We start from the raw sequence: 20065 nt of genomic DNA on the forward strand, positions 1-20065 counted from the left end.
ATAGAAAGGACAAGAGACTGGACATGTGCCATCAAGGACATTTTCTACCTGTATTAGTAGAGAAGGCAGATAAAAGTCTTAGATAAAACTGCTTTCCCTTCCATATCTACACAGACACCAAGGAACAAAACTCCATGGGAATTAATTTTATAAAGTATTTAAGAGAAAGATTTTGGTCTCCAAATCTTCTAGAAATACTATGAAAACAGACATGTTAGAGAGTCTTGAGCCTGGGATATATATGGTGGCAGAAGAAAGGCATTGTCAACCACAGTGGACTTCCACTTTACAGCTCCCTGTTCTTTCCCTTTCCTGGCGCCCCAGTCTGCAGGAGACAGGGGAGGAGCAACAGCCCTGAGACAAGGCGCACTGGGGGTGAAGGCCCTGAGAGCAGCTCTGTGAGCTACCTTGTCTACTTCTTCTAGAAGGGCAGAAGGACAGAGGGAAGAGCATGGAGTATAGTGTGGGAAAAGGGAGAAAATGGTAACAAATTGCCTGCCTGCAAAGATGATAGACGCCTAAATGAGCCTTTTGTCTGTCTTTTCATTCCCTAGGTACTAGATGCATGCGGTGATGTGCTAATCTTGAGCATCTCTGGACCTTTCTTCCCATGCAAACTGTTCATAGGCAGACACCTGCACTGCAAACCCACTGCGTGAGATGTTTCTCTCACCTGGCCCCCAAACCTGATCAGCACTCTCTCTGATGGATGAAGCCCAGCGTGTGTACATTCAGGGGTGCCTGCAGATTCTCCCTTCCCCAGGAAAGCCAGGGCTACTCTGGCGACCTTGGATCATGGGCACTTTTTCAGATATTCCCACAGAAGGAAGTAAATATATGACTAATAAGAAATGACCTTGTTAATAGAGTGGTTCTGGCAAGGATGCCTGAGAGAAATACAGTACCAAAAGTTAAGTTGCCTTGAACTGTGCCAGGAAACGAGAATTCAGGGTGAAAAAATATATTTTCAAATTCAGACTGCCAGGTTATTTTTGACACTACCATCTTCAGTCAGCTGCTTCAAAGACATCCAGAGGCCACATGTGGCTCCAAAGAAGCCTCCCCCCCAAATAAAAGACTGACAATCTCGCCCATTCTTCCTGCTATTTAAATTTCCATCTTCCTTAAATTGGAAACAGACCTGAACACCAAGTCAGGTGTGGGCAGGGCTAGCTGGAGTCTGAAGAGCAGCATCAGTATCCTGCAACAAGTTGGATGATTCTGCACTGGATCTGTCTAGGATGGAGCTAACTTTTATCCTAGCGGCCTGTATGGTGCTGTGTTTTAGGTTTGTAACTAACACTGGTGATAATTCATCAGCATTTTGGCTGCTGCTGAGCAATGTATGTGCAGCATCAAGGCTTTCTCTTTATCTCATTCTGCCCTCTGCAGAGGGTAGGCTGGGTGTGGGCAAGAATCTGGGAGGAAGCACAGCTGCTACAGCTGACCTTAACTGGCCAAAGTGGCAATTTATATCATATAGCGTCATGCTCATCAATAAAACAGTGCTTGCAGATTTGTCTGAACATTGGTCTGCTTATGGGGGTGGTGAGTGATTGCCTCTGCATCTTTTGCACGGGTTTTTTTCCCCTCTTTCCTTAATTTATTAAAATTTCCCATAACCCCACAAGTTTTCTCTCTTTTTCTCTTATTTTCTCCCCGGGGACAGGGAGACAGATTGAGCGTGTGGCTGTATTGGTGCTTAGATACTGGCCAGGATCAAAAAAAACCACAGGTCTCATGACATTTGCTTACAGTTACAGACTTTCTGGCCTGGAGTGAGATATTTTTTTCATCTTGCACTGTGCCATACCTCTGGTCTTGTATGGCATGCCAAAGCTCTGACTCAGAGATGGGAAAAGAGAAAGAAAAATTAATCCTCCAGGATCACTGTGAGAATGTGACATAGTCTCAAGAATATTTTGTTAGATAAACATCTATTTGTCTTTTCTCCATCTTGTTGTTTATACATCTTTACACACTGACTGCGAGTGCCATTTCTGGGCTCTGAAGGTCAGTGGGGATCTGTATTCTCATGTGATATCTGCTGGTAAGGCAAAAGAGGACTGCTTTATACACTGCAGCACTTAACATCCATTTCACTGGAATAATTTGGATCAGTGGCCTTTCTCAGACACTGCATGCAGTTTTTGCTCTCTGGTTCATTCCACTTGTTTATACTCTTCCACCATCACTGTGTGCTGCTCAGCACAGCACCTGCTAGGCTACTAAAAGCCTGGAGTCAGCAGCTGTCAGTTTGCGCTGTCAAATTTTCCTTTTACTCCTTCTGACTGGTGCTGAGGAAGCAAATACTGCAGCCTCACTCCTTGTGCTTGCCAGGCAGCTGTAGCCTTCCTGGATTGCAGAGGATGAATCCATTACTAATATTTATCAGTCCTCAGCTATCTGATCTTCCTGCTACTTATACTAATAGAATATGGCTCAGAGATGGTAGTCCCTACAGCACCATCGTGCTGTTGGTTTAGCTTCAAGGAAATGTGATTCTGCATCACACCAACACAGCTGGACACTGCTTAAGCCCTGTGACACCCATCAGAGAGAGCAAGATTGAGCTTTCCTTTTATTTTTTTTTTAATGTGTTAACCTCCAATAAACTGTTTCCACAGCAATTCCTTTCCTCTATCTGGAAAAGAATATAATCCCACCAAAAAAAAAAAAAAAATCACATAACCATCACAGCATTTTATAACTTAGCTGTTACTGTACATTGCTGGAGCTACTGACTGGCAGCAGTCTAATGGTACAGAACTGAATCAGAAAACAAACAGCTTTCAGGGCAGCTTTTCACCTGGTTTTGAAGGGTAGAATTTCCAATAGATGGTCATGGGTGGGTCCCAAGAGGTGGAGGTGAGAGTGATAATTACATATAACTTACTCCCACGCCAAATGTGCAGATTTCTGTGGCATGTGTGGCTATTGTTCTGAGCTAAAATCACAAATACTTTTGATACAGAAGAAAAGAACATAGTTAAATGTATATTGAAATGCAGTTAAGTACCATTATTTAAAAGACACAAATTATTGTTGTAGAAGGAAAAGTGGACAGGGTGACGGTTTATTTCCCTTATTTCTTTTTTTAGCCCTTAACAATTTACTCTCCCCTTTTAAGGAAATTCTTTGTCACTCCAAATGTTAAATCAATGTCACAGGTGCAGGGTTGTTTTCCCTGTAAGAGTGAATATTGCTTTACAAGCAGATGCTATATTTTAATAGAAAAGTATTTTGCACTGAATTTTAATATAATAGAAATGGACATATTGTTGCATGTTTTCAACTGTAATAAAATAGACTCATTATAGTATGAGAAGGATTTTGAGTTTGAAAATATGTTTTTTTTCAGAATATTTAGTAGAAAAGAACATATCATTTCTCTGTATAAATTGATAGAAAAGGGATGCAATCACCATGAGAATGCACATCCATTAACAGGATCAGAAAAGGAAGGATTGTGATGAATATGTGATTTTCACATCTCAGAGATAAATTCTATCAACCAGAAATGAAAGTCATTTTCCCCTTTAAAAAAATGAATACAAGTTTATGTGAACTGTATAGTAGGTCCTTGCATTAAAGGACTTCTCTGCCTAGCAATACCTCATAAAGTAATTGAAGTAATAAATACTCTGCTTGCTTACAACTAAATCTGATACAAACAAACACTAGAGGGTAAGCTGTGGAAAGAGTAAATTAACTGGGACAGACACCGACTAAAGGGACTGGGGGTTTTATCACAAAAACAGAGATGGAGCTTAAGGAGGGCTGAGTTCTGTTCCTGAGGTGTCTGCAGAGGGCCTGTGTATTTTTAGTCAGGTCATAAGGAAGCATTTCTAAGTAAAGATGTGCACTTATTTATCTGTCTCTGTGACTCTTATCTCAAGATGATGTGGCATCATGTAGCTCAGGCCAGTCAAGCTTAAATGACCACATGTTTTCAAAGGCAGTCTTCAGTGTGGTTACAGATGGAAGGTGCAAAGCCCAGGCTTACTAGACTACTTCTAAATTACTATATTGATACCTACCTTTTATTTCTCAAGTTACTTTAGTTTTGCATAGTGATCCATTCTCCAAAGTAAAGTTAATGAGAAACACTATGGCCTCCCCAGATGTGATATAAAATGGAAACCATGGAACTCATTGACAACAGATTTTATGGATGCCAAATATTTGCATGGATTCAGAGAGCAATGAAATACATTCACAGAAGACAAATCCATCAGGAGCTATCAAGGAGAAAGATTAGGCCCTGAGTTTAGAACTCCCTGCAGCCTCCTACTGTCTGGGCTTGCGTTACTAAGAATTATTACATAAATTTATTCTTTCTCTGCTAGACATTGTTATGAAATGGGTAGATGGATGTGGATTCAGCCTAATATGACCATTTTTATGATTTTAAGTACTGAATGACTTCCCATCATGCCAAAATAAGTAAGTAGGTATATTTTTGAATAGCAGTGAGAAAAGTATCAGATTAAAAATATAGTAACTAAGCCAGTGGTTTTCTCAGACTTGTTTCTGTTTTCACACAAATCAGGTGGCTGTGGCTTGCTACTTCCTATTGGTATATCTTTCAAAGAAACTGTGATAGGTTATCTGTAATGGTCATATCAATCTCATATAACATATAATGCAAGAAATGCACAAAATCTCCCATAAAAAGTGCATAGAATGCTTCCTTTATTATTCTGAAAGAAGATATGGAAATGATTGCTTACTCTTTTCTAGAAATAACTGCAACATATTTTGCCATATTTTTAATTATCATGAGTGTGGTATAAAATCTAAAATATATAGACACAGAAATAAATTTCTCATTTTAGAAAGTCCTGGGTATATAGCTTGCTCTAATTTCAAATGGCAAATAGATTTAGGAATTTTTTTAGTGTTATACTGAAAATCCTCTCTCTGCACAATTTTTCCTTTCCTCAAGATAGTTTTCCCCCCTTTGATTTAAAGCCCCAAACTTCTATGACTCACTTAATGTTTACACAAATATTCCACACTTATATCCAGCATAGCAAAGACTGAAGAAGTGGCTGTCCAAAGCTTTATCCAATACCAAAAGTTATTTCAATGAAAATAGAGTACAAAATTCATTCTCACACTTCACAACTAGGTCTTTCAGAGATTGCAGCTTTTGAACAAAAGTATTATAAAACACAGAAGGAACCCCTTGAGTGTTGATATTTGAGGAAATTGTCTCTCATATAAGAGAAATTCTCATCTGAGCCAAAGGATTGAAATCGTCCCTCACATTTCTCTGTGAGGTTATAACTGTTTATAACATTCCATTTAAGTAACACATAAAGCAAAATGCATATGAAATTCACTGCAAGTTGCTGAATCCCATGGTCTGGCAGACATGAGGGTGCCACAGGGCCGTGGTCCCAGGTGCAGCCAGAATGAGCCAAGTGTGTGTCCATGATAGGCACACGCTCACATGGGTACTCTTCCACAACACATGAGTGCATACTTACCTGGCTGGCCACACAGATTAACAGAGACGGAAGCACTCACACAAATAGAGGTAGCACAGACAGCTTTTATGCTTCCACCCCCAGCAGCTCAGGATGAGGGCTGTCAGTGGGCAATTTATCCACATAGCATGGATCCCTCCTTTAGATACCCAGTCTACACATTGCTCAGACCCTGGATACTCTGGTTTCCCAGTTTACTTATACATAAACACAAGATGCTGGTAAGTCTGACCCTGATATTTTGCTGTCTCCCCAGTTGCTGGATTTGTTACCTGTATCCTTTCAGACCACTCTACAGCTGCCCCAAGCATGTATTGCACTCAGCAGCTAGTCCAGGTGGATGTTAGCTAGTGAACACATTCCAGCAGGTCCCACTGCAGCCTCTCGAGTTGCTGGCACAAGAGACGTGTGGTCCCTCTGACCTTCACTCCCCATTTCTGTCTGCTGATATTCAGGGCTCCATGTACATGTTTTATGCATGTTTAAAATAAAGAGCCTTACTCAGAAAAAATAGTGAAAAACAAAACTTAATGTGAGCACAGGACAGATCAAGGTGATCAGACATATTGTATGGCCAATGAAACATATTGAGCAGCAGCCTCATGAGGGGTACCTGGCCTTTTTTATCTCTTTATCTCTGTTTTCCTGTTCTTGTTACTTCACAAGCTACCCAGAATCCTCCTTTTCCTTTCCTTCGGTTTGTCCTCTAACTACCTCCTAATAGTCTTGTACAATCCAAATTCTCCCCCCTGCATCCCACACTGAATCCCCTAGCTCGGTGGGCAGTATCCACTCTCAGTCTGTAAGGAGACCTGGGGACCATCTCCTGGTGACTGATGGATCTCAATCACAGCCTAAGGCAGGACACCCTCCTGAGATGCCTTGAGAGGGCTTGGAGGAACTCACCCTCCTGCTTTCTTTTGTGCCTTTGGGCTTCTAAGTGTGTGGAGATGACCTTATCTTCTTAAAACCTATTACTGTACAAATCCCTTTGAAGTCGGCTTTGTCTGTTTTGTAGATTGCAACAATACAGTGCCACAGGACTGGTTGGTTGGGACAAAGGCACTTGTGCAAGCCCTGTTGGGACTGGCAGCTGTTGTTTTTTGAGAAACCTGTATTTGGAGAGGAACCAGAAGTAATTTTTTTATGTTTGCTTATCCATGACATCTTCCTTGCACCTAAACTTTGTAATTCCTGTTCCTGAATTAAGTGGGGATGTTGGTTGTATGGAATGAAGTCGGACCCTTTGAGAGCCTCTAAAGAGAGGTCACTCCTTCTGCTCAATTAAATTGCTTAATCTTCCTTTTGCAGGTCTAACTCTTAGCTGAAATTGAAGGAAGAATGAAGGATAAGTCACCTAGGGCATGCCACCCTCTAGCCTCTGCCTCTTCTCACATAATAGCAGTTGCAGGGAAATGGAAACAACTTATAGCTTCTTAAGGCAGCTGTCTAAACCAGGCCAGACTAATTACAGACTGAAATGGCCAATATCTCTCCACTGATAAAGGCAATCCAGGGTGACAAACTCAGATGCAAACACTGTAGGCATCATTTAATCCGATGAATCTCACCTTAGACTCAATAGTTGGATGTGTAATGCAAGAGAACTGGATGCTGCTATACAAATAATTGAAGTCCACTGTCTTTCAGCATGTGTAATATATATATACATAACATAACATGAGAACTGATGATCTAGGAGATAAAACACATCTCTTTCAAAATTTCCTTTAAGAAATTAAAGGATGAATAAGATCAGAAGGTGTTTAATTCAAACATGTTTGCATTACTTTTACAGCAGCAAGATCTTAACCCAGAAAACTCCAATCCAGAATATTCAAGGGGAAAAGTTAAGAGTTTTCTGAAAGTTTGTAATTTTTTTATTCCGGTTTTTAGAGGATTCATTAATTAAAATCAATGAAGATAAGATCAGAACATTGGCATGATACGGTTAAAAAACCCCACATTATTTTTTCAGGAACAGTATTCCCCACTAGGTTACTAATTCATGTCTTGCTTCTGTCACATAACAAGTCAGACCTGACCTGAAAAAGGAGAAGCTTAGAGGAGCTGGGGTAAAGGCAATGTATAACTTAGCAAGGGTTAAAATTCTGGGGCTGTGCTCATAAATTCATGTTCAGTATTACTTCAGGTGCCGCCTTTATTTGACATGATCATTTAACTGCAGCTTACTTAAAGGCAATTTTTTGATGCTTTGTTATGAGTAGATTCATACACAACTTCTGCTTTTGTTTCTGTCCTTGGTACGCCTTACAAATTTTGCTCCATATTACAGTTCTTGTCACAGTTCCTGTAAGGCTGATGTGGCAGCTGCCAAGATGCAGTCAGAGGTGAGCTCCATGATAGGGAAGTACTTAAGCACAGGTGACAGGCTGCACAGCAGCAGCAGCATGACATTTTATCTGAGATACAGACAATGCAGGCAGCAGCACATTGCATTTGATACACACAGGGGACAGCTGTGGGGGACAGCTGTGGTAAGCATACAAGTAAGTGCTTTGAAAGATTATGACAGGCAAAGTCTGACTTTTATTAAGAAATGGGGGTGAAAAAAGAATCTAATGGAAATTAAACAAATGGATTCGATATGTTGAGATTAATTTCATCCTCCATTAAATGTTATATGCATACTGTACTGAACAGCATTTAAAAAACTTTCCACATAAGAAGCCCAGACTTTGAAAAGGTTTGACCCTCCTTGCCTGACGTGCATTAAATATGACCTTGTTCTATAAGTGGTACCACCGGTGCCACTGACATGAATAAAAGTGGCAGTGGTAGGTTCCTGTTTGACAGAAGCAAAACCAGGTATCAGTCATCCATTTCAGTTTAAGTTTCCCGTCAGACATATTAATTTCTGTGTTGTTCATGATCCTCAGCAGGAAAATAAATACCAGAATATTGAACAATGCCGAGATCCTTCTGGAAAGTTAGAAGTTATGTATTTGAGAGCATGTACTACAGTCTCACATTGATTCATCATTGAATTTTATTTTAGAAGACATTGAAAGGAGAAAAATGAAAGGTAGAATGGTTCATTGAGACCCACCACTGGCAACTATCTTTCTACTTTTGTTGATCTTTTTACAGATCAATCCTAATGTTGTCGAGAAGTGGTTACAAACCACAGAAGAGCCAGCAGTGGAGTTATGTCGGCTTTTTGTAGCACCAATATCTCCCACAGCTGGCAGGATTTTGGATAAAAACCTTTCTGTCACTCTGGAATGTACATAGAGAGAAAGCAAAGAGATATATGTGCTACTAGGCTTTTATTTTTCCTCACAGTAATCTGCAATTTATTCTAAGCACCGCTGTTAGGCTTTTTCAGCTGTAAAGAAAAAATACACAGAGGAAAAAATTTTCTTTTGGCATATTTGCCTCTCATATCTGTGTTCTACAGTAGGCAAGATTCTTAATAAACACAAATCAATAAAGGTTAACTGAAAATCGGTACAATTATGCTGCTTAATAATTACAGTTTTTAAAATTTGGAAATTTGGACATTGCAACATAGCCAGTGTTGTGTTGTGTTGTTTAATTTCCCCAGTTGTTCCCCCATTTTATGTATCCTCCCCCCTGTTTCAGTACAATGGTTCCTCCCTCCCCTGATTTTCCCGCCACTGCCTCCCCGGACAGTTGGTTTCCTTGGTTACCCCCTTCCCCCTCAACTGCCAATCTCCCCCTGTTATGTGATTACCCCTCCCTTTTACTCCTTATATGTAAGTTTTTTCTCCTCCCTGGGCCCAGTCAATCACCCCCCACTCCTCCCTGCCTTCTAGAAGCTTCGCCTTTCTGGGGGCTGTGGTTGGCTGTGGTCCCGGGGCCCCTCCTTTATGTTGTATCAATTGGTCAGTCCCCTATGCCAGTTATGTTTGTACCCCATCCTGGTTGGCTAGTTGGGCTTCCCTCCTCTCTCCACCCCTTCCTTTTAAAACTTTGCCTCTCCCCTCACTCCTTGCCATTTGTTGGTTGGCGCCCTCCCTTCCTGTTCTCGTCATCGAACCTTCAATAAAGTGGAGTTAGCCCCCAGCATTTGGACGCCTCTTCCTTCGTCCCACTGCGCCTTAGTCCGCACCGCGCATCCAGCCCAGCCCGAGGCCAAGACGCCAAAGGGGGCTGGCAGTGCATGCGCTGGGGGTGTCGGCCACCTCCTTCTTGCTTCAGCTAGCCAGACTTCAGGGCCAAATACGCCCCTGCGCAAGCCAGAAACATTTTTAAACTTTTTTAAATTAACAGTAAGTAAAATAAATCAGACAGCAGGATAAGGGGATGACATTTATCTACATAACTGTTATTCTGTTTCTTCTTTAGAGATTGCATAGGGTTTTTTTGTTTTCAAACAGAACTAGAAGGCACTAAACTCCAATTCTTCATTTTCCTGCCCTGTCACTCATTCCTTCAGGAGAAGGACAAGGACATCTCCAGAGCCCTCCTGCTCTAGTCTGAAGCATGACAACTTCCCTGCTCTGTTTTACAGGTACAGTGTAGCCCATCATGTAAAAGTGTGATAGAGCAGCTGCAAGGAAAGGGCTGTGCACATCACCAGCAAGAGATGAATAGCGATGCTGCGGCTTCCCAGGAAACTCCAGCCTGCAATTCTCACTGCCATGAATGATAGGTACAGCATCAGGTACAAAGTAAAGGAAAAGGAAATTGGGGGAAACAGCTTTCTGTAGGACACAGGCTTAGATAATTAGTTTTACTTGTCTCTTTTGGCTCTCAGAAGAGATTCCACTGAAGCACAATTTATGGAGATTTTTTAGCTAACTGGTCTGGCAGAGAGAGTTGATTACAGCAAATATGCCTAAGGTACCTTTCGAAAGAGGCTGGGTTCTTTAACTGCTCCAGACAACTGCAAATCTTATTCTATGGAATTTTGCACTATTGCTAACACCAGATTGTACTTTGGTAAGGAATAGCTGTTTGCTCTTTATTGCATCGCAGTTGCTTTTTTTCACTAGAATTTGCTTGAATTAGGAAGAGAGAAAATGTTTGCTTGCAGGATCAATGGAAAGTGAAAACAGAAAGCAAGAAAATGAGAAGAACAATATTTAAAACTTTAGCAGAAGATAATATTTGAAACCAGCACAGCTAGAACAGCGAAACCACCTAAAAATATTTCTATAAAGAGCATTCTAATTAAGAAACAAATGCAGGCAGGAGGCAAAGTCATGAAAACACTAGAATTGCGGTGAGGCGTATGTGGCCCAGAGGGTCAGTGTCCGGCTAGCTATGGGCAGAGGCCGACAACCAGCTGCAATTCCCTGCCAGCACCCCTCGGCATCGCGTGGCCCTGGGCGGTGCTGGCTGCGGACAGGCTCTCACTGGTGAATAGACGATGAAGGAGCAGGACACTTCACTGGGGGTTAAGTCGGTTTATTGATGTTCCAAAAGAACCAACAGAGAAGCAACCAACCGGGGAGCGATCAGGAATGGAGGGTGAAACAAGATTATAAAGGGGGTGGGTGTACAAAGGAGGGGTTTCCACTGAACCAATAAGAAAGGGTGGAGGGATGAACTTAACATAACTGACATAAAGGGGGAACCAACAAATACAAAGTAAAGGAGGGGCCCCGGGACCACAGCCAACCACAATCCCCAGAGAGAAGAAGATTCTAGAAAGTGGGGAGGAGTGGGGGGGGTGATTGACTGGGCCCAGGGAGGAGAGAAAGTCTGCATATAAGGGAAGGAGAGGGAGGAGAAATTATATAACCAAAAAAACCGACAACCCCAATGGCGGGAGTTGCCATGGGGACAGCATAATTGGCAGGGCTAAACTGGGGGAGGGCAGAACCATTTACATTAAACAAGGGGATACAATACACAAAATGGGGGATTGAGACAATAAACTTAACAACACACTACAACATGAAATCGGTAGGGATTGTCAAGAAGTACCAAAGGAAAAAAGGCAGAACCTGGGATATGTTGAATTAGAAGAAATTTAAGTACCAATATACTAGGGGAAAAAGATCTTATTTCTTTTGAAGTGAAAATGTCAGGGTTTTTTTGACAATAACGCAAAAAGAACTATTTAATAAGTATTTCTTTTCAGTCTTGAGTTGTAATAACTCAAAATATTTTAAATTTCAACAGCAACTCAGGAAAATATTTAATAGAATCCTGTAAAATGAGATTTTCAAAGAAGTAGGATTAATAATCTTCAATCTAAAGCTATTAAAAGATCTGAACAAGTGTTTTTATGCACCAATAATGTTAATTTTCAGTAAGTCCTGGATGAGAGAGAAGTTCCAGAGAACTGGAAGAATGCTAGTGTTTTTTCAATATTTTAAAAGAGAATGACCACATATTTTAGGTTTGAAATATATATATTAAACAAAAATATGAAAGTGATAATCTAGAACTTGAATGATTGCATTAGCCCTCTTTAAATCTTTTTTAACTCCAATCAGCATGGGACTATAGAAAACACATTGGATAAGCTACCTTTTTATATTATTATTATTTTAACCATGGCTGCTAATGATAATAATTTTCCAGTGCACTTTGGATTTAGAAGCCTTATCTTTTATTTTCAGAAAAAAATAAAAGAACAAAAAAACCAAATGCAAAACAAACTAAAACATGATATATTACTTTAAACTGACTCTAGCTAACTCAGTGTTTAAGAGGATGTTTTTACTAATAGTGCCCTACAGGCAATCAGTTCCTACCCTATATATATTTGAATATTTGTAATACTGATTGTCACTGAATACAAATTTGGGTAAATAAAATATTATGCAACATCAAGGCCAAGCAAAAGAGTCCAGCAGTCTTTACTTCTGACCATAAATTATCATCAGATAGTGGATATGCTATTCACATTTCTTTGTTTTGACTTCAGGTTCCTGAAAATGAAGAACAACAATAAAGTTTTGATTTCAGTGTTATCATGTCTCCCAAAATCTCATGAATTGTTTTAGGCATAGAAGGCAATTCCTATATAACCCTAGCTCACAGTACAGCTGGGTCCATGTTTCTACCACCTAGTAGATTAAAACTCTCCATACTGAATGGAAACTACAATTAGTAAGTTAATTTAACAATTACAAACACATATTTTATAGATTGATATAATTTCATAGATTCATTATCTGAGTCTTGCAAGCTAAAGAGGGACATATATAAATTAAGGCATTTATAACTAAACCCTTGAATAATGGTTAATAATTTGCTGTTTATGATGAAAAATAGAAATTGCAATAAATACTATTGTAATAATCTTGGAGAAGAAAAAAATAAAAGCTTAGGTTATTTTAAAATTGCATTTTCCCTACTATCATTATTTAAGTTCTAGGAGTACTTAGGGTTTTTTTTAGGAATGAGACTTCATTATTTTTTGTATTTCAAAACTATTCAGGACAATAAAAAATTATTTGATTTTAATGACTTAAAATGTTTGGTCTGAGCTATTTTACCTAGGGTTCTTCCTCAAGGAATTTGGACTAAGCACCCCTTGTGTTAAAGGCATCTGTGGGTGGGGAGAGGGCACATGAAGAAAGCCAGGTGACCTAGCACAGGGAAAAAAAAATATGACTGACAGGTAAGCATTTTAATTTTGTTATGTGCTCCAGAGGAGATGATAGCCTGACCTCATCACTAAAGTGCAGATTGCAGCTTCATCTCTGCCACTGCTGTTGTGCTGTGCGCTGGATTTCAGCAATTGTTCCATTACTGACACTGAGCCAAAGGCAGGTCTTACACTGGATATTAGCATGAATATCACGGTGATGATCTCACAGCTTATAAACAAAATGCAGTGATGTCGCAGACATTTCTCCACAGAAATCCTTCCTTTTGGATTTCTGCATCTTCGGGAGGCCAGGGGCCCCCGAAGAGAAGGTAAACAATTATTATCAGCTGCTGTGGAATGCAATAGGATTCACCTTGATTGGCTCATTTTCTATGTTTATAATTAAGGGCCAATCATCAGTTCAAGCCAGGGGACTGAGTCCTTGGCCACAACTTTGTTGTGGGTTCTTTTCTATCTCTTCTTAGCTTAGCTAGCTGCTCTGCAAACCTCTCTCTATATTCTTTTTAGTATAACTATAATGTATTATATCATATATTAATAAATCAAGCCTTCTGATCAAGATACAAGATTCACCGTCTCTCTCTCACCAGCAGCGGCCCACTCAGGTCGCTGTAATATCTGGTGACCCCTCGTGTCAGAGCAAAAATTAATCTGATAAGACCAGAGGAGCAAAATTGCTGCACTGGGTAAAAATCCTGTATGTGTGGCATTTGATGGTTGCTTTGAAGTGACCTCAGAAAGTGGATTCAAGCCAGGAGCTGAAGAACCGAAGATCCTGATTTGGACAGAGTTCACAGCCAAGGCTGACCACAAAGAGAACCTTCTTCTGGAAAACCATCAGGAAAGATGATGGAAAAGAGCAGCAGACCTGTGGAGCTGGCCAGAGCAAGCTGGACTCTTTCAAAAGGTACTGTTCACTTTTCTATCCCTGATGAACCAGCCCTTCGTAGTTTGTGGCTGTTTGTATGGCAGACCCATGCCTTGCCAGAAGAGATTCCATTCTCTCCTGCAGAGGAAAAAATCATAGCCCTCTGGAAACATTGGTGCAGAGAAGATGGTTTCTTTTTGTCAAAAACAGATATCTATGAATTCTTTCGATGGGCAAAGCTTTTTGGGTTCTTTGCTGATGTCTTATATGCTTTAGATGCTTTTGTCTGGGAGTGCATGGACTCGATTATCCAGTGCGTCTTCAGTAAGGGACGCGTGTTGCCTTCCATCTACCCAGCATTTATAAAGCTTTTCCCAGTCCTGAAGCGCAGAGCAGCTTGTTTTCAATGGATTTCTAACTGTTATGGCCAGGCTCCGTTTCCACCGCCCTTGGCAGAAGACCCGATGGGGGACGACTTTGGGTTTTTTTCCCCCCCCTGCTTCACGGCGGGGGGGGGCGAAACTTCGCGGCGCGAAGAAGTATTTTTTACTCTTGCTCCGGAGCATGCTCAGATGGAGTGTCCTCCTTCCCCCCCTTCTCTCTCTCCGGGGGGATGAGAGTGGCCGCTCAAGCCAGCGCCGGCCTCTCAGACTCCGCCTTCAGACATAGGGGCGGCACCGGTCTCCGAGGTCTCCTCCATGGCCCTGCTAGAGCTGTCACTCCAGGAGATCCCGTCTCCGCCTCTCCAGGAGGTCCCGCCCACGGTTGCACCGGCCTCCCTGCCCCCGCAAGAGCCTGCGTCGGAGAAGGCCGAAGAGACAGCACTTCCGCCGATTGACCTGTTGCTAAGCAACGGCGACGCTCCGGCGCTCCTCCCAGCTCCGCTGGTGCCGGTGCCGTGCCCGCCGCCGTTTTCAGAGCCCAAGGACGCAGCACCAGCGTGTTCCCGCGCGTCCCCGCCACCTCCACAGCAGACCCCAGAGTCAGCAGCAGAAAACGGAGTTGAGCCCGCGGGACCTTCAAAGCAGCCCGCGGCTGATCCCACGCTCAGCGCGGTTCCCCCCCCGGTTCCGGCTCCGTCCCCGCTGCTTCCACCGGATGTCCCAGCAGTCGCCCCGGCAGGGGGTCTCTCCTTCCGTGGAGCAGGGGCTGCCCGCCAACTCACTCTTGCGGCAGTCCGGCTGCCGGCTTTCAAGCTCGGCGGTTTGGGGGGTGGTTTTTCAGGGATTGTCCCATGGAGGCCGCCGCCTCTCTTGTGCCCTAGCGGCGAGGGGGAGGGGGCTCCCGAAGGTTTTGCCTTGGGTCCCCAGCCCAGTGGGGGTGGTGCTGTGATGCTGTGGGAAACAAACATTCCCAGACCCGAGATGAAGATTCTCGGGGCAGCTTCTATTTCCCTGCTGCTGGCATGCCTCAGTGGTTTAGGGGAAAGGAAGCGTCTCACTACCCGTGCTGCCATTGTGCTAGCAGCAAAGTTCAGGCCTGCGGGAAAGCACAGCCTCCCTCATGAGTTTGGTCTGGGATGCTGGGCTCAGGAAATTCCTGGGCCGGGCCCGCTGCGAGGCCTCTTGATGTTTCTAGGGATTCTGGTTTGTCCTACCGGTCCGGGTCCCCCTGTGTGAGCCAGTTTTGGGGTTCCTGGTCCAGTATGGGCCAGGGCCCCCAGGGCCCTGCTCGGCTGCTGCTCTTTTGCTTTTCGATCCAAAAAAAAAAAAAAAAAAAAAAAAAAAAAAAAAAAAAAAAAATTTAAAATTAAATAAAAAAGATTGAAAATACTGGGCAGCAGCTCTGAAGCGCTGAAGCACTGAAAGGCCAGCAGAAAGGACATTTCAAAATTGTACAAATTCTTTAAAATTGTGTTATGCTGTTTCAGGACCAAAAAGGACTCTCAGATGTCCAAAAGAAACAACTTCAGCTGATGGACTGTTCCTGAAACTCAGCTGCATGGACTTGAATTCTCTTTACATTGTTTCTTGCAATTTTCTTATATTGTAGGATTGTTTTAGTGAATTATTAGTATTTTATATTTTATAGGTGAAGGAATTTCCTGTTCATTCCACATCAGCATTTTTCTTTTATTTTTATACAATTTAGAAAGGTGAGATGTCGCAGACATTTCTCCACAGAAATCCTTCCTTTTGGATTTCTGCATCTTCGGGAGGCCAGGGGCCCCCGAAGAGAAGGTAAACAATTATTATCAGCTGCTGTGGAATGCAATAGGATTCACCTTGATTGGCTCATTTTCTATGTTTATAATTAAGGGCCAATCATCAGTTCAAGCCAGGGGACTGAGTCCTTGGCCACAACTTTGTTGTGGGTTCTTTTCTATCTCTTCTTAGCTTAGCTAGCTGCTCTGCAAACCTCTCTCTATATTCTTTTTAGTATAACTATAATGTATTATATCATATATTAATAAATCAAGCCTTCTGATCAAGATACAAGATTCACCGTCTCTCTCTCACCAGCAGCGGCCCACTCAGGTCGCTGTAATACAGTGATTCTTTAGACAAAAGTGCACAATCTCATTTTTCTGCTGAGCTTAGGATCACAGGAAATATTACACTGCTGACATATTTATTTATTTATTTATTAATCATTTTTAGGACAGCATCCTATGACAACAACACTGGGCTGATATGGGCAATACAAATAAAAAAATAAGAACTGTCATTTCTCAGTTCTGCAGCTTTTCACAGTTCACACATTCAGAGAAATTGGTTGCCTTCCAAAGCTGGTCCTTCCCAAATAATGAAATACTCTACCACCGCATCCTTTTGTATTCCTGTTGAAAGCTCTCAGCCCACTCTGTCAAATGCATTTGAAACGCTCTTTTAAAGACTGAAACTTTGATCGCTTTGGTCTAAAACTCTTGATTCATTGAAAATTATCCTTTTTTGAGGGGTGCAGACAGTTCTGACCTATGAAAGGTCTCTTAGTTCAGGTTTTTACCTTGAATGAAGTGCAGCAAGCTTGACAAGTTCCAAAATACATATCACCTAATATATAGGACACCTATGATCATAGTACAGACAAACACAGGGCTTGAACGTTAGGTTTAGGTTTAGTGGCAGATTGCTTGACCATGAAAAGAAGATATTTTTTCATAGATTCTTAGACAAGTTCTACATTATTTAAATAGTTGCACTCATTCTACTTGAGTGTAATAGGTTATTCTTAATATATTAATAGAAAGGTTTTTCCCATTTATTTCTCTGTCACATCATCTAACAGCTGAAATACAATTTTGCCTTCATTTAGATCACACACATACTTTTTAAAAGCTTGTTTGCACACTCCTTCATTTCAACCTCTCATCTTTCATTTACTGGCTAAGCATTACACACATTTTTTCAGGTGAAGCCTTGCAATGTCTTATAGAATAATATCAATATTTCCATTTCTTTGTCAAATATGTCTCTTATAGTCCTATTGCTTTGAGTTTATAGACACTTCATGAACACAGGAGTGCATTCAGGTGTTATAAATTCCCATCTTAATGCAGATATTTATATATTAGGCTTGTTCATCTTATTTCTGAATATCTGTCGTCCTAATTTTACATGACATCCTAATTTTACTGAGGAGGTCTCCAACTCTGTGCATCACTAGCCATTATTATCACCATCTTTTCTGTAACACAGCTATTATTTCATAAAATAAGTTACAAGTTTTTAAGACCAATACTTAAGAGATTTCAAGAGTAGCCTCCTCTCAGCTTCCTATTCTGACTTTCAGAATATGCTCCCCTTTCTTTAGTAGCTCCTTACCCCTTAATGTTCTTAAAATTCTGTCCATTTTGTCCAGCTAAACTAGAAGTTTCCCGGTGGTGCCTCATCTTTCTTCTATTTTCTTTTTTTTTTTATTATTAATTAGAGTACTTATAGACTACATTTGTATTTTCCTTGACTAAAAAATTACTTATCTGAAAAGATTTCAGCTATTTTGGTACAATTTACCTTTGATAGAATCATGTGCAATTGCATTACATTTTCTGTTTAACTCCATATTCCTTCTTTTGTGTTTTAAATTTAGTTCAGTCTTGCACATAATTAAAAACCTGGCCTCATCATACAATACACAGACTGCTATTAGAAAATTAACAAACTGATTTAAAACACACAAAGCCTTGTATTAGATTTGCATTTCTTTTAATATATATTTTTGGAATTAAAATAGATTTTGGGGGATGTGGGGTAGCTTTCATGTTTCACTTTTCCCATTGTGAAGTTCTTTATACCATTCCTAGGCATTTTTCTTTTCTATGCTCATCCAATATAATGTGTGAAAATTTATTGAAAAAGTATGTAGCTAAATATAGTATAGACATTTTCCTTTTTAATTTTTTTCTTTTTAATCTCTCTTGTCATAGAAGAGTGGCCTCATTTCTTCTGTCCTTGTCTGCCAGGTTCCCCATTCCCATTCATGTGCTCTGTAAGTCAAATTATTCTTTTCTCCCTTGCTCTGTATTGAAATTGAAAGTCTCTGTTTCAATTTGACAGGGAGTAGAAACAGTTTTATGTCTGTTAGAATAGGGATAAGTTGCTTAGAAAGTCAGCACTTTCAGTTTTCTTCCACACAAGAGACCTATCTTTGTTTCTCTTTTTCCCTGGTGTTTCTGTAAAGTGTTTGTCTTTAGATTAGTGTTGCAGAGGACATTTTTCCAAAATACTGATAAAAGGTCCAGGTAACTGTGGTTTCTGTTCTCAATGAATATAAGTATTATGATTACCTGTTGAAAAAGTTGCATGCAGAAGAGCAGGGGTGGAAAGTGTTCTCTGGATTAAATATATAGTATATAAATAAACATTTGGGAAAAAAAAAAAAGCCTTAATTTTTTGGAACAGGGAATTAACTCCTGACCTATGGAGCTTGTGTGCCAAGAAGGATTTCCCTGTTACTCTCAATCAGTACACAGGGCATTTGTTCACTTAACCACGGGAGAAAATGACACAGCAATTAGATAACATACAGGTTGAAACCCCTCAGAAGGCAGGTACTTACAAAGATATATTTTATGTAATTCCATAGCAGACTGGATACCCCATGCTAAATAGTAGAAATCTGTCTTCATTGAGGCAGGGAAGTGGATTATTCAGAAGCGACATAGGGAAAGAAAGCTGTGAAGAAGAAATTAGTCATTATTTTAAAATAAGAAAAAATAAATTACATCTTCAGTATTTTTAGTACTTATTTGCTTTATAAAATTTGGTACTTTTTAAGTTGTCAGACTTTCTCACCTTTGTAGAGTATTCTCTGCTCTGTAGATGGACCTTTTTGGCATTTGCAGTGTGCCCCATCCTCATCAAGCTCCTGCTGCTATTGCTGTTCTTATATTTCTTCAGTTACATTACAGGTCCACACTGCACACTGAAGCCATTGAAGTAAATTTAAATCTGCTAAGAAGCAATTCCTAATACAGTTAATATGATCCACTTGCTATGCTTTTAAGATGTTTGCTGAATTATTTCATTTATGTTATGCCTATGTATGGCAACTGAATGTATAATGGAACCTTTCACTAAAGTCTCAAAAATGTCTGTAATATTTCTGCTCTGTGTAGAAGCAATCAAAGGTTGAGAATTCATTTTTCATATGCCAAAAACTAAATCCCACAGTTTGCTTTAATCAAAAAACAATCACTAGCTCCAACATACAGGCAAAGATGAAACATGAGTTAAAAAAGAATTGTCGGAACACCTTCAGTCAACATTTAAGGAAACATCTATCTGTATCTATCTATATCATCTATATCTATATCTATATCTATATCTATATCTATATATCTATATCCATCTATATCATCTATATATGCATCTATCTATATCTGTCTATATCTATATCATCTATGTCTATATCACCTATACCATCTATATCTATATCATCATCTATCTATATAATCTACCTATCTTTAAACATGTACCAGGCATAAATATTATTCCAGTGCCTGGATCCTATTGTGCAGAAGTGCAGGCTTACAGTCTTTCAGTCAGGTGAGAAGGTAACCAAAATCAACCACTGATACTGTGAAGAAAGCAGAAAAATTGTTTTGCCTGTAGAATTTCTGAGTTCAGACAGGATGGCTAAATTCAGCTGTGTTGGGGTAAAAAGAGCAGCTAACTTTAACCTGGTGTTTGATTAAAAAACCAA

The sequence above is a fragment of the Ammospiza caudacuta genome, chromosome 3, assembly GCF_027887145.1.
Source record: "Ammospiza caudacuta isolate bAmmCau1 chromosome 3, bAmmCau1.pri, whole genome shotgun sequence".
Lineage (NCBI taxonomy): Eukaryota > Metazoa > Chordata > Aves > Passeriformes > Passerellidae > Ammospiza > Ammospiza caudacuta.